Genomic DNA, 15859 nt, shown 5'->3' with positions numbered 1-15859 from the left:
TGTTTCATGGGGGTCGATTAATTGGAAAAAATAGTTTTATAATGTACTTTGGTGTTGTTAATACAGGAGCCCAAACCCAGGGCGTTCTGTAACCGTCTTCCTGTGAAGTGTCTATATATATATATATATATATATATATGTATATATATATATAAAACTGATTTTCAATTTAAATGGAAATTATAGGAGATTAAATTTATTGTGATATTAATCTAATGTCATTTGACCTAATATAAGAATTTATTTTATTAGAATTCTGGTTTGCACTTTGTAATAAAAGTTAACTTACAGTTGTCAATAAAACTATATTTAGATCTATATCCAATAGTAGAATTAAAAGTGACCATTATTTTTATAATGGCACTTGTTTATTCTCAATGTGGAAGTGTAACCTGCATGTGAAGTTAATTAAATATAGTCACTTATATTGTTTAATCAATGAAACAGTATCAATTACTAGTAGTATTGTTATTATCTGAGCAGCTTCTGTGTGTACTTTATTACAATTTTTAATTGGAATGTGACTTTGCATCAACCAACACTACATCAGTTGGAGTGAAAACAAAAATGTGCCCTTTGCTGTTTTTAAATTGCTTGTTGCCTGGTTTTGTTATGTTGCTGGATTGTGGCATAACCAAGAATTCTGAGATGTCATATGGAGGAGTGAATAGGAATATGGGCTGGGGATTCTGTGTCACGACGGTTGCACTGTTGACGTTCAGAGAGTTGTATGTGAGCTGCTTCCTATGGAATAAACATTAACCTTCTGCACCAGAAGTGCGGTTCTGTTCACTGTTGCTGAGCAATTTCGGAAAACCTGTGGATTTCCAACAATACACAGTGTTCAAAAGTCCTTGCTTGAATCTTCCCAAAGGCTGTGGAAAAATTCTGTGCCATCACTGGACATTGTAAATACCAGTTATGGAGGGGGTTGGAATTTAATTATTCTGTAATTTAGAAAAAAGGTTTTAGACGTTAATGGGGCAGTGATCATTTTCAGAGGTTTTGTACCGGGCAAAATGTTTGTGTTGAGGACAGATCACAAGCCACTAAAGGATATCTTCACAAAAAAGGGTTTAGGCATGCTGTCAGGAAGAATTTGGAAACGGGTGGTACATTAACAGGAATATACCTTTCTGGTGGAGTACATATGCATCAAGGGGAGTTGTGTAGTGGACTGCCAGTCTTGGTTGATAACGGAGGTGCAAGGTGATGGAATGATGGAGCAAGATGATTGGTCTCTAGCAAGTCTATGATTTGTAAATGGTGGGTTGGTTTTTGAGGAGAAATGAAGGGAAGAGCTAGCGCTAGTTAAGGATATGGTATTAGTGCAAGTATTCTTAAGTGCAGATTAGCCCAAGAAAATAGTCTAATGGGAGAAGTCAAGATTTACTTGCTGCTAAACAATGAGCTTTCTATAAAGGAAGGTGTCTTGTTCTGAGGGACACATTTAATGCCCTAAATTATTTTTAATTGAGTATCGTTGAAGTGGTTCATGAGGCACATGTAGGTGCAAATCCAAGAGAGATAGAACTTGCACTTTTGTGGCTAGGGTCAGATAGGAAAGTTAGGAGAGTCAGAGAGCGTAACAATTATGCCAATAGAGACAAGCTTCTTAAACTCAGGGTGCTACCCTTATAAAATCTGGTACCTCCAGACCAACTGTGGAAATAAATTTACCTTGATACTATAGGGGGCATTGAGAGGTGGTTGGGAGACTCTTCATTCACTTGTCTTGATTGATTTGTTTTCTTGATGGCCAGAGGTAGTTAGTGTGGGTGAAATTTCATCTAAAAGTGTCAAAACATTTTTGGAGGAGGTATTCCGATGTAAAGAATCATCCACAAGCATTTTGATGGATAATGAGACACAGTTGTGCTGCAGGGAGGTACAAAACATTCCTAACGAAGTCTGGAGTTGAATACAAGAAATGCACCTGTATCATCCTCAAACAGATGGAGTTGTAGAGAGGTTTAACACAACTCTAAAGGAAGATATTATGTTTCCTATGGTCACTGTTAATAATTGGAAAGAGAAGGTGCAAGAACTGTTGCCAAACTACAAAATTTCCCCTCATGCCACTACATGAAGCTCACCTTTTGAACTTTTTAGAGGAAGCAGACCCAATATTAGGCTCAGACCAGGGTGGATTTAATGAAACAAAGGGAAGTGTTGGCAGAGGTTGAATGAAGAGAAAGTGCAAAGTGAAGGTGCATGATTGAATGAATGTGAGAGCACCCGTTGCATGGGCTTATTTAACAAAGCAAGTTGATCAATATTGCATTGAAAATCAATGAGGATAGAATTTAAAATATGACCCACATTTCCGTGTGTGGAAGAGATGATGGTGAGGAAGTGTGTTAGGGTTGTTTTAAGATGGAATAGGAGTCAACGGAGAAGGTTCTGGTCAAGAACAAGTTAAAGAAACCATTGAACTAGGGTACATGGCAAGTTTGGGAAGAACTGGGAAGAGGCCTGGTTATATTGAGTGTTGCATTTCATACTGACATTGCTTTTTTTTTTCAGATTGCTTTTCAATAATCTTGCTCATTATACATTGTTTTTTTTGTTTTCTTGACTTATTTTGAATTTAATGTTTCATTGTACATCTGAGTGTTGCTTCATTTTTAAATATATTTTTGTATTTATAAAGGGGAAATATGTGTATTATCTTTCGATATGATTTGATCATTGATTAACTTGGAATGCTACCTTTTGACTGGACCTGGCCTAGCAGTTCGGACTGGACTGTTCCCATGGGGAACAGGGTCAAGACTGATTTGCATATGGCTGGGTCCAAACTAGGGCGACGTGGCGAGCAAAATAACGACAGATTAAACCCAGATCTGTGACTGTGGGTGAGTTTTTGAAAAGTTTCAACACTCCATCCATCATTTTATTTTGTTTTTGTGATGTTACCTTTTGACTGTGCCTGAAATATTTTTTTGACAGTTGCAGTTGAGCTGATGGTGGATGGGTAATCTCATAATAATCAGCAGCATGCAGCACATTACCTATGGTTTCTTAGACAGGAAGTCTAATGTGTTACTGTGGTTGGAAAGGAAGGTTGGGTTACTCTAGTGTTTCACCTAGGTGCAAACCAGAAAGATTACTAACCTGTAGAGGAAACACTGAAATTATGGCGTGGAAGTAGTTATTCCATATTTTACTGCAACTGAAACAGTGATCAGGGTGGCTACTTTTTTGTGTTATTTTTTTCTCCTTTTTGGGAAGAAGAGTATAAATTACTCTGTTGGATTCTTCTATTTGTGCTTTGGTTGAGGTTGTGTTTTTGTCTACTATCGAAACAGTGATGCTTCACCCAGTAAACTGGGATGAATAAAAGGAAGCTTTTGAGAACTATCCATAGGTGGTACTTATTTTGTGTGGAAAATACAATTAGCGTTATTAGACTTAAAGAGGATGCCATATTTAAAAGAGCAGAAGTTGCATTACAGGAGAACAATGAAAATAAAATATATGAGGTATTTGAAAGATATATGTTTTTAGTAGAGCTCAGTTGCCAGGACTTTGTATAGTACAATATGTGATGTGGCTACGCATTTTAGCAGCCTCCTGCAAATGTTGTAGGATGAGATTGTGGGGGATCACCTAATTAATTTACTTCAATATCCAAGATATAGTCCTGAGTGTAAGAGAGCCAGTGTTAGACAAGGCAGTATGAATAACTAAAATAAATGAAAATGTTTTGACATAATAAAGTATTGAATGCAGGCAAGACCAATTCCAAATATGATGTGAATATGTGTGGTGTAGTTGTGAAAGCGGAAATGTAACTTCCATAAAAATACTTCAATAGGAAAACTGTCTCAGTGTATGAAACATAAGCTAGAGGGAAAAGTTCAGTGTTACAGACATGGTAGTGCAAAACATTTAACGGCATCTAGCAATTATCCAGGTATAAAAGTCAGTTGTTACAGCTCTGAAACATTGGATATTTTTCATTTGTATACAAGCAAAGCTGAATCTACCAAAACTAAAGAACGGGTGTGGAACAAAATAATCAGAGTACCACTGGTGGTTCAAGCCAGTAGTGATGAAGGGGAAGGTGTTCTGTGAGTAAATAATGATAGTGCATAATGCAGTGGAGCAATATAATATCAGTCATTGCAAAGTATGCATTTAAGATTCGAAGGTGGATACCCAGGACTCTTGTTTTCCTTACAGATGGTTCGATATGTGTACATGGCAAAGGTTTTAGAATGCAGAAATTATTAAATCTGACATATCCCTAATAGGGTATTGTGAAGTGTAATAATCCATTGTGGGCTATTGTGATGTTGAATTGAAGTATAAAGAGAAATCTACAGTGATAATGTATGTAGCTGAGAAAAGCAGTTTTCTTTTGGGATTGAGAAAGCAGAAATGTTTGGGATCACTCTTGATCCAAATCATCCTGCTCAAGTCATGGCTAGGCACACATCAGAAAAGGATACGTGGAAATATAATTTACAGAGCTGTTTCAAAAGAGATTGTTAAAGGAGAAGTGGTTGTGCCATTGTATTGTTCTAAAAGATGGATTCAAAGCAAGTAACGTCTTGTTGAAGTGAAGTGATTTCTTTAGAGGAGACCAACAATATACTACGCAAGGAGCATGTGATTGAGCCCCTGGGGGCTTGTAACTGGGTAGGCCTTATAAGGTTGTCATGAAAAAATAATGGCAAAGTCAGGATGTGCATTGATTTGTGATATTTTAATGAATGTAAGTGGGTGGATCAGCAACTCCTACCCATCATTAACGGGATATGACTACCATGGAGGAAGCAATTGATTTATCCAGTACCTATCATAAAATAGTACTATGTCCTGACTCACCAAGGCATTTAACATCTAATGGGTCAACCAGCTCTTTTAAAAATGTCCTTTGGACTGGCATCTACAATTTTCCAATGTTTCAAGCAGAACAATTGTTTTTTGGAAAGAACAAATTGTATCCAGACAGAATTTGAAAGGAGGTTTTGTGTAAGTTACAATATCAGGATAGACAATAGGGACTGAAAGATGTATATTTGCTGTAATGAATGCAAACTTAGAGAACGTCATTAGTAAAGAAGTTATGAAATGCAAGATAAAGTTATTGTAGGCCACGGGGAAGTCACCAAGTTCCACAAAAGAAAATAAGTAAAAGTCTTTTCTTGACCTTGCCTAATAGTAAAGTTTGCACATCATTTTTCTGAAAGAACCAGTGCAATGACAGCCCTGCTTGTTATGATGTTAGGTGTATTTGTACAGCACACTATCACCTGCGATGGCATCCTGGTATTGAGCAGGCGTGCATATCTATACAAGGAGTTAGTTGAATAGCCAGGTCTTCAGCTTCTTGCAGAATTAAAGAGGAGAGGAGGTATGTTGGTTGATGATCCCAGTATAGAAGGTCCTCCTGTAGTCTAACTTGCTGCTGACTAGGGCATGAGTTACAGTTTTTCTGGTGTTTTTTGGGAGCTATTTGAAGAATTTCTGCAGCATCTTCAGGGTGTGGACGCAGGATGCCGTGATGGAGCTGACTTGTGCAGTCATGTGCAACTTGCTGTCAGTGATGATCCCAAGGTTCCTGGCATGGGTGTGGATCTGAGTTCTGTCGGCCACCAGTTGACGTCCCAAAGTGAGGTGCTCTTGCAGGAGATCACTACTTCTATCTTATCGTTGTTGAGCTTGAGACAGCTGGCTTTCATCCAGTTAGCAACTTTGGTCAAGTAGGTGGTGAACTTGTTTTTTGTGCTGGGGATTTTGTTGGAGAGGTAGATTGAGTTGTGCGTCATCAGTGTAGAAGAGGATGTTACTGTTGTGTGGAGATGATGCTGGACAAGAGGGATTATGTATGTGTTGAATAGGGTGGGTCTGAGGAATGAACCTTGAGGTAATCCACAGATGAGCTTTCAGGCTCCAGAGGAGTTAGGTGCCAGGCCGACAACTTGTATCTGTTAAGAAAGAGCAGATCCAGCAGAGAGCAGGTCCTTGGATGCCAGTCTTGTGCAGATGCCTGATGAGGATGGGGTGTGAGAACATGTCAAAAGCTGCAGAGCGGTCCAGGAAGATAAGAACTGCCATATCTTCTCTGTTGAGAATCATGTTGCTATTGTCTGTGATGGTGATGAGTGCTGTTTCTCTTATTGTGGTTGGGCTGGAAGCGGACTGCGTGGTGTCAAGGAACTGGTGGTAGCTGATATGCAGTTGATTGGCTTCTCTGAGACCATGGGCGAGTATAGTAGGAGGGGATAGGTCTGTAGTTGGCCAATGTGACTGTCTGCAGTTTTTGTCTTCAGCAGGGGAGCTATGGTGGCATTTATCCGAGTGTCAAGGAACGTGGCTGAGTTGGTTCAGGCATTAAGGATGGGTGTTAGTGCTTCGCTTATTGGTAGGAGTCCTTTGGTGAATGTGTGGTGGGTGCAGGGGTCAATGGCGCCTTCGAGTGGATAGAGTTCATGGTGTTGCCATTTTTTTAGCTGTGACGGTGGGCAATATCGTCAGGTTTTGTTCTTTGATCATGATGAAATGATCTGTTGTAAGGGTGATGGGGGGCAAAGTTGTCGTATGTACAACTGATTTTGTTACAGAAGAATTGAGACCCAAGGTTTTGTTGCAGAGGTCTTGCGAGGGGATGATGTTGTTGGAGGTGCGGTGAAATCTTTGATAATGGTGAAGATTTACTTAATGCTGTTCATGCTGGCGTTTTGAAACATGTGGTTAGCCAGCTGTTGAAATTCTTGATGACTTTTGGCAAGCTGCTGGTAAACTTCGACCGGTGTGTGGAGAGGGTATAAACCCAGTCATCTTTTGAGATGTTTTTTCCAGCAGTGACGAACAGTTCTAGGTTTGGTGGCCTGGTAGTGATGCCAGATGGGAATGCTGAAACTGACGAGGGCGTGGTCTAACTAGGTCATAGATGATGGCTAGTCAACTGTGATGTTGCTGATGGAGGTGACAATCGGGTCCAGTGTGTCCCCCAATGTGTGGGTTGGTGTGGTGTTGTGCTGGGAGAGACTGAGGTTTCCAAGATTTTCTACAAGGGCCATCAAGATTGGGTCATTGCTTTCTTCCAGATGAAAGTTCAGGTTTCCAAGAGGGATGAAAGTGCTGGATTTTATGATAAAGGTTGCGATGAAGTTCATGATGTCACTTGCAAAGTTGGTTGGGATCCTGGAGGTCTGTGGACAAGGGTTCAACACAGGGAGAAGTTAGTTGCCTGCGATGTGTAGCTTGAACATGAGGTGTTCCATGTAGTTGGTGGGTGTGTCCATGGAGGTTATGCAGCTAATGTTGCCTTTGAAAATGATAGCACCTTCACCTCTGGGTTTGCGCTGGCAATCTTATAGCCAGTGTGGTGGCTGTAGTGATGCTGAGGTTGTGTTCTGTCATATCACAGTAAGGAAGAGCAAGTCAGGAGCATGTTCATGCATTAGGTCTCCTCTTTATCTGATGTTTGGTAAGTGATCAGGTATTAAGGAGCACACATGCAAGTGTGGCATGCTGTGTGTGTGGTGGTTGGTCTGTGTAAATGTGGGGGGTGCTTGGTGTTATTGGTACAGGAATGGTGGGATGAGGGTGTGGGAAGGTGCATGAGAACTTACAGGAGGTAGATGAAAAAAATCCTCCATGCTGTGTGGTTCTGTAGCTGTGCGGTGAGCAGCGGCTGGAGGCAGGTGGGGAGAGGACCATGGTTCCTGGTGCTGGTTGAGGTCAAGATGCAGACTGTCTTGCATTTGTTGTGTCTACGCTGCAGTTGCCATTAAATAGATCCTGTGAGGGGGAGGAGCACAAAGCTGGGGCAGAGAGGTGCAGAGTAAGCAGGTGAGCGAGTGGCTTAAGAAGAGTATATGGTTTGTGTGGTTGAAGGGATGTGAAGATTATTTTTCCAGTGTAAAAAAAGGTGAACACTAATGACTCCTTTCTTGAAGCCATTTGATTCCAGGTACAAACCTGCAATGGGTTATTATGTTTATACATATGGTTTGTATTCTGTGCTACTGCAACTTAAGGATGTCAAAGGGCGCTGAAGGGATTTACTCGGCACTAGATAAAAGGGCTCTTTTCTGCTGGTGGAGCATGCACCAATTTTGTACATTTTTATAGAGACTGAAAATTGAATTGCACACAGATCATAAGCCCTTGATAGACACATTTCCCATCAAAGATGTATGAAGGGCAACACCACACATGGCACATTGTTTACTTATACTTCAGGAGTAATCATAAAAAGGCAAAATATGCCAAAGGCATATGGACCAGTAATGAAGACTGTTTGTCCAGACTGACACTGTCAGAGAAAGATGAAGTGTAAGATTTTGCCAAAAAGTAATTAATTTATTCCATAAAGGCAGTGATCCATCATGGATAATGATATTCGTAGATATATAAGAAATTACTTGGAATGCATGGTCAGTAGTAAGTCACTTTGTGGTAATGGAAATGCCCATTGTACATCCATGTTATACTGAACCTCCATTGCAGAGAGTATGGGTGATATCAGTGACCAAATCGATATGGGGCACATTTGCTATTGTTATAGTGGACTATTTTTAGGTTGAGTATAGCAGAGCGCAAGTGCTGCTTTTCTGACGTGTTGGCATCTATGTGGGCTTTTAACCACGCCCACCTCACACCCATCACTTTCACTCATTTGTGGGCTTGCCTTTCAAAAATCCTTTGATGACATTGGTAAATGCTTTACATTTGACCCACCTTCGGGCGGTTTTGTTACAGCCCTGGGGACCGACCCTGTTACATGGATAATTGTGCGTTTCCCAATATGTTTGACTGCAAGCAAACTTCTTTTTCCTTTTGTATCTCTCCTTCGTGCTCATGCTCATGTCCGCGATGGCACTTTGAATTGACTTGCTTATGTCAAATGTTTTACTTTTCATTTTCAATTTATGTCGCTAGAAAAGTCCAGTTAGGAATTTACAACGCTAATAGCTCTAACTCGAGCAAACACGAGACCCATTGCATTGCAAATGCTTATTTTTAATTGAAGTTAAGTTAGTAAACAAAACAAAGACGGAAGATTCTGTTGTGGTTGTGGAGCCAATGCATTCAAGAGGAAATTGTTATAGACAGTGGTCCCAATCTGGGAGGAAATGGCAACATTTTTTTTTTTTTTATATATTTGTTTATTGATTATTATGTAATAAACATACAACAATGCAACAAAAGACAAGCCCACAGATCATGAATACAAAGGCTATATCGGATTCCGTCCCCGCCATGTCACCGGGACACAGTCTATGAGGAAAGGCACAGATGATTTTCTGCACAGGTACACTGCATAAAAGTCCTGTAATGTCACTAGTACTCCCCCAGCCTCAGCAAATTGTACATTGCAAAAACATGGTCCAAGCGCGGGCCTCACACAAAATGTCCGTAGGGCTAGAAACTAAATACAAAATCAGCAGGTAAGAAAAGAAAACAGAAGGCAGGCAGAGAAAGGACACAGAAGCACACAGCCACTATCTGTTACAACTCTGTCGTCCCATTTCCAGGGGGCGCTGTAAGAGGACTGTCGGAAGCCTGGGAATCACCTTGAACACCTATCTAGAGTCCCTTGCTGACTCCTGTTTGTTTCTCTTTTCTCCATGGTACACTTGTGTAGGACTACATTTGCTTCTTGGGACTGCAAATCCCATAATGCACAGATTGGTAGTCAGGAAAACCCGGATTCTGTTTCCAATTGTTTTCAATGGGAGAAGTCCAGTTGCTCCTTTTCACTGGATCCTCTCCTCCAGGACTTGCAAGTGTCCGAAACCACACACACCTGAAACCTCTCCTGTGCAGCCCAGCTTGGAACTGCTTATAAGCAGCCATTTCCTCAAGCTCCCCGTCGTGCATCGGACTTCGATTCCTTTGTGTTACAGACCCTTTGTCGGATGGTGTTCCAGTTTTGTTCCTGTTCTGTTCCAGCTTGATCCTGTTTCCTGTTTCTCTGCCCTGCTCCTGATTGTTCCAGCCAGAGTCTGCTCCCTATCTCTTAGCCTTGTACCTGTTAGTTTCTTCCAGAGCCTGCTCCCTGTTTCTCTGCCCTGCTCCTGCCTTGTTTCAGCCTGAACCTTCTCTCTGTTTCCCAGTCCTGTTTACTGCTCATTTCCTACTCCCTGTATTCCAGTCCTGTCCTTGCCTGTTCCAGCCAGAGCCTGTTCTCAGTTTCCCAGTCCTGTCTCTGTCTGTCCCAGCCAGAAGTTTGCGCCCTGTTTTCAGGTCCTAGACCCGCCTTTGCTTCAGCCTGAGCCTGTTCCTAGTTCTTGCCTCTGCCTCTTTGTTTGTTCCCTTCTGTTTCTGTTTCTTCTTGGTTCTTTGTGTCTGGTAAGTGTTCTATCAGTCTTCACCAGTGCATACGTGTCCTCCTGTGTACTGGGGTTGGCTCCTGGTTTCCAGGAGGCAATTCCAGCCCCCATCCTTGTCCAGTGTTATACGTTGTATTTCGTGCCTAACAGTGACAGTGTGCTATTGCTGTTTTCTCAGGAATCGCCACTGTGTTTCCAGCTGGACCCACAAGAGCGTGTCCTGTGTATGTAAGTACTATCCTTGTTTGTGCTCTAGGGTCCAGAGACAGAATCACTTCTGCTGCCTCCTTTCTATGGGGCTGGCAGGGTGACTATCTGTAAGAGCAAACTGCACAGAGGCATTGAGATTCCCTGTCACTGTGGGAGGTTCTGCGCCTTACTCTGTGTACAACCCCAGCGTGTTTGTCCACTAGTAATCCGTTTCTATTTGTTCACACAAGGGTTGCTCTGCTTTTACTTTCCTGTTTCCTGTGCCTGTCTATAGCTGTCCTTTCCGTGTATGCCTTTAGCTGCTCTTCTGCCCTAGTACACTACCTCTTTAGGATATTCGGTGACCTCAAGGGGTGTCCCAACCAGAGTTCTGATCAGACCTGCCCGAAACCGTGACACTATCATCTTCACACAATTCTCAGCGTGGGAGAGAAGCAGTGGGAGATAGTCACCTAGCACGTGGGCAATCATGTAGCACAGACGCAGCCTCACTACAAGGCCTCCAAAAAGGAGCGCAGCGGAGCCCAGATATCCTTTGGTCGGGAATCCTCTGGAGTCAACTCCCAAAAGATCATCAGCTGTTCATGACAAAAGGAGGCATCATGCAGCCAGTCGGATCCACGAGGGGCCCGCCCCCAGCCCCAGCACATGGCAACCCTGCGCTTAGCCAGCAATAGGAGCAGGCCCACCAGCCTTCTATGAGTCAGCCAAACCTCATCCAGACACCCAAGCAGCGCTAAGCTGGGGGATATAGGCAGCTCCAAGCCAGTCATCTCCGCAATCATGCGCATTACCTCCACCCAGAAAGCATAAACCTTAGCACACTCCCACGCAAGATGCAGGAATCCAGCACCAGGGGCACGGCACCGTTCACAACACGCATCCGCACGCAGGCCCATAGAGCAGAGACCACTAGGGGTATAATATAGGCGGTGCAAAAACTTGAAATGAATCAGACGTAGCCTATAGTTGGGGGACAAAGCTCTCATATGCGTACAGCATCTCTGCCACGCCGCCTCAGAAATAGGCTCGCCCACATCCGCTTCCCATCGCACCCTAGCAGACGCTACAATTTCACCTCGCCGCTCCTGGATGCAATTATACAATTTAGTAATTAATTTACGCGGCGACTGAGCGTGGCACAATACCTATAGGGCCTGACATTCCAGTGGAGTCTCGGAAAGTCCAGAGAATCGAGCACGCAGCATAGCGCAGACACGCAGTGCATACATCCGCTGCAGCGCAGTGGTGCGTCCATCCCCAAGCGCATCCCCGGGGGAGATCAGTCGACCATCCACGAAGCAGTTGCCCAATTCAGTTAAATTCGAATCTTAAAGAAAGTCACGCAACCTCACATCACGGTACATCCTAACATCAGCAGCAGCAAGAACCGGCAGCGAGGGAGCAAAAGGTGTACTAACTCCAGAGTGGTGCAAAAGCACTGTCCAGGCTCGAGTAGTGCACGTCAGTGTCAACGCCCTGTGATCGAGGCCGGGAGGGACTGCCAAGGGCACGAGCCAAACCATCCGGCCACACCGCATCACTCTCAGGCGCAAGATGTGGCAAATACCGAATCGAACGCAGCCAATAATATGTAAAAGGCGCCTCAGCGCAATAATAGTAAAGCTCCAGATCCGGGGCAGCTAGGCCACCCAACTCAAATGGTAGCGTCAGCTTCTCCCAGGCACTACGAGGCTGTCCGCCCGCCCAAACCAATCGGACCAGAGCAGAACGAAGACGCTTCAGAAAGCTCGCTGGAAGTAGAAGAGGGAGGTTCACAAACAGATACAGAAATTTAGGTAATACCATTTTCACAATGGCAATACGCCCAATCAGCGAGAGCGGAAGCGAGCACCATGCCTTGACCTTCTCCTCCAACCACGAAATACCCTTACCATAATTGGCCAGCCAGAGAGCCTCTACATCGCAACTCAACCAAACTCCCAGATAACAAACCGGTCCGCTCGCCCACTCAATCGAGTACCGGGAAGGGAAATCTGCCACACCCGCAGACAGAGGCAGCACCACAGACTTAGACCAGTTGATCACAATCCCAGAAAAAGTGCCAAAACGCACTACCTCATCCAACAAAACATCTAAACTTTTACACGAGTCACGAACGTACAACACAATATCATCAGCATACATAGATATCAGAATTGGCCGCTGCCGAAACGGCAGACCCCTATCATTATGGTGCTGTCTCAGCCACGCCGCAAAGGGCTCCATTGCCACAACAAAAAGTAACGGGGACAAAGGGCACCCCTGACGAGTCCCTGGGGTGACCGGAAAAGGGTCTGAAATATTCCCGTTTAAATGCAGTCTGGCAGTAGGGGACGAATACAGCAATCCAATCGATTTCACACAGCGAGCACTCAGTCCCACTCTAGCGAGCAGCGCAAACATATACTTCCATGCCAAAGAATCGAAAGCCTTAGTGGCATCCCAAGACCCCGCCGCCGCATTCTCGTCAACCTCCATCGAGCCTGCGACCGCAAAAAACATACGCAAATTGTGAGATGTGGATCTTCCAGGCACAAACCCAGACTGATCCAGTATCACCAGCTTCGGGAGCAGCGGCTGCAACCGTGCCGCAATCATTTTGGCCAAGATTTCATTGTCGATGTTGATCATAGAAAGCGGGCGATACGAGTCACAACAGCACTGACCCTTACCCGGCTTGAGTATCGTGACAATCAGGGCCTCACAGAGTGAGGCTGGAAGGATCCCAGCTTCCAGTGACTCCACATATACCTCCAGGAGGTAAGGAGCAAGAATATCAGAATACTCCTTGTAAAACGCAGGGGTCAAGCCATCCAGTCCATCAGACTTATCGCTAGGCAGACTGCGAATCACCGCAGCAACCTCCTCCACTGAGAATGGGGCATCGAAATAAGAACGATGCGCATCATCAAACCATAACTACGCAATCTCAGAGGAGTAAGCCTGTGCCGCAGCAGCGTCCAACCCTGTCAGCTCTGCATATAAATTTGCTAAACATTGGGTGAAAACCTGCATAGCGCCACGCATCCCAGCCACACATTCACCCCAGGGGCCGTCAATCTCAGTAACATAATTGCTAGCCCATGGCCTATGCGGCATGCTCGCCAGCGTACGTCCGGCCATCTCCCCCTCACTATAGAGTCGCCCCCTGGCATACCTCCCCAGAAACCACCTTAAATACCTCCCACAAAGTGCCGGCCGAACTCACAGATCCACTGTTGTCAGCAAAAAAAAAGAACTATGGCCTCGCCGACCTCCTCACGAAACACCCTGTCCCGGAGCGCCCCTTGAGGCAGCCGCCACAAAAACATGTGCTCCAGCCCACAGGGCACCACCAGCACTAACTTAACCGGCGAGTGATCCGATAAAGTGCGAGGCAGGTGATCCACGGATCGCATCCAGAGCTCCACATCCCTTGTACCCAACCAGCAATCACTGCGGGACCAGCTACTGTGAGTATAGTTAACACAGGTACCCTCTCTAGCGGCTCCGTGCCTCACCCTCCACAGATCCACCAAAGCACCCTCATTCATCACTGACGTCAGAGCCCTCACCGCAAAAAACGTGTTACACCCTAGCTAAACTTTCACGATCCATTGTCGGATCCAGAATCACGTTAAAGTCTCCACCCCAGATTACCGCGCCATTATCCAGCAACTCCACCAGGCGCCACAACTCGCGAAAAAACACAGGGTCATCAGTGTTAGGACCATAGACGGAGACAGGCCTAGAAGCACTGTCCAAAAATGTACCACTCAGTATGACGTATCTGTCATTAGGATCAGCAACTATCTTCTGAGTGCGCCACTGCAACCCTTTATGCAGCAATATCGCCACACCACGGGCATAGTGCGAAAACACCGAACAGTGATATTCACTGATCCAGCCTGCCCTGCGTAGAAGTTACAAAATGTGCCTCCTGCAGCATACAGATATCAATTTCATGGCGTTTAACATACGCAGACATAAGGCGCGCCTTTCGCCCATCATTCAGCCCACGGACATTACAAGCCAGACAACGCACAGTTATCATATTTCTCGTTCCCATCTCAGCCTCCCCGCAAGCAAAAGGCACCTCCACCGTACCCCAACCTGCCAGGTAATGGCAACATTTTTAAAAGAACATGATAAAACAAGGTGGCATTTCCCAAGGGAAAATGGATTTGTGTTGAGATTTTAGTGTTGGGAGAATGTGTGTACTTGATTTGGGCGAAGAATGTGGTTTGGAAAAAATATTAAACTTCACACTTTGTTACTGGGGAATGTCTGTCTGCGTTGTTGTGCAAAAGGAAGCTAGACACTGTTGTGTGTCCTTCATGGATCAGAAGATGTGGAAAGAAACAAACGTGAGATTGTATGCGGATCAAGTTAAGAAGGACTGGACAGGGTTTGGTAACGCAGTGGAGTTCGAGAATGGTGAGTGATGAAATGTGAGTAGAGAGATAGAGTACATTGGTGACAGTATGATCAACCGAAGGGAACAGAGTTGTGAAACGAAAGAACGAGGCAAAAGAGCCAGGTTGCTTCAAGGTTGTTGAATTGATTGTTTCTTCATGCTCTAGTTGCGGCATACACTAAATTGTAATATTCTATGCTTAGTTACATTCAAATTCTTCATTGTACATATACCTAATGAGTTGTTTCTTAGTATTCTTTATTAGTATGAGGGAGACATGTTACGTGACTAGATTGTGGCTTAACCAAGAATTCTGTGATGCATTTGGTGTGTTAATTTAAAACTGGGGCTGTAAATTCCACATCAAAACACTTGCATTGTCGGGGTCCTATGGGTTTGATGTGGGGTGTTTCCTGTGACATAAACATCATCTTGTACAGTTAGTGTGCAGTTATTTGTCCCTATTGAATTGAGGAACCGTGTTTTTCCAGGTGATGCCACGAGTAGTTTTCTGGAGAAGTCATGATTATAACAACATGTATTCTAAAAGAAGACATTAGTGTGAAATGAGGCAATTTCCCTCGGGAAGCAGAACTCTCTTTTGGGTGACATCTTTGTTCACACTGAGAGCTTTTCCTCCAAAAACAAAATGGTAGTTATGGTAATTATCAAGTTACCTGAAATTGGTGCAACTAATCGGAACCCCCTGTTCCAAAAAACCTGCCCGCAACAAATGACCTGCTGAAGGTTGTAGTCATCCTAAACTTCATCAAGGTGATAGTCAACCTTCACATTTGCAATCTTTAACACCACACCTCGTCAGAGTTGAGGTGAAATAAAGGAAGTTGAAGTCTGTAAAGGTAGGACATACATGTTACTACTTGTTAAGAAAACTTGGACTTGGGGGATTTCTGGAAATGGCAAGTAGGTATTTTTCATGTTACATGTTCATGTT

General features: G+C 44.0%; 1 protein-coding gene across 2 annotated transcripts in view; it reads left to right on the top strand.

The window, feature by feature from the left end:
* The window catches only part of STAC3 (SH3 and cysteine rich domain 3), a 163056-nt gene that overhangs the window by 140168 nt on the left and 7029 nt on the right, over positions 1-15859 (top strand). The window lies entirely within an intron of this gene.

The sequence above is a fragment of the Pleurodeles waltl genome, chromosome 4_2, assembly GCF_031143425.1.
Source record: "Pleurodeles waltl isolate 20211129_DDA chromosome 4_2, aPleWal1.hap1.20221129, whole genome shotgun sequence".
NCBI lineage: Eukaryota > Metazoa > Chordata > Amphibia > Caudata > Salamandridae > Pleurodeles > Pleurodeles waltl.
The sequence above is the reverse complement of the archived record's forward strand: the minus strand, read 5'-3'. Positions and strand labels throughout refer to the sequence as shown.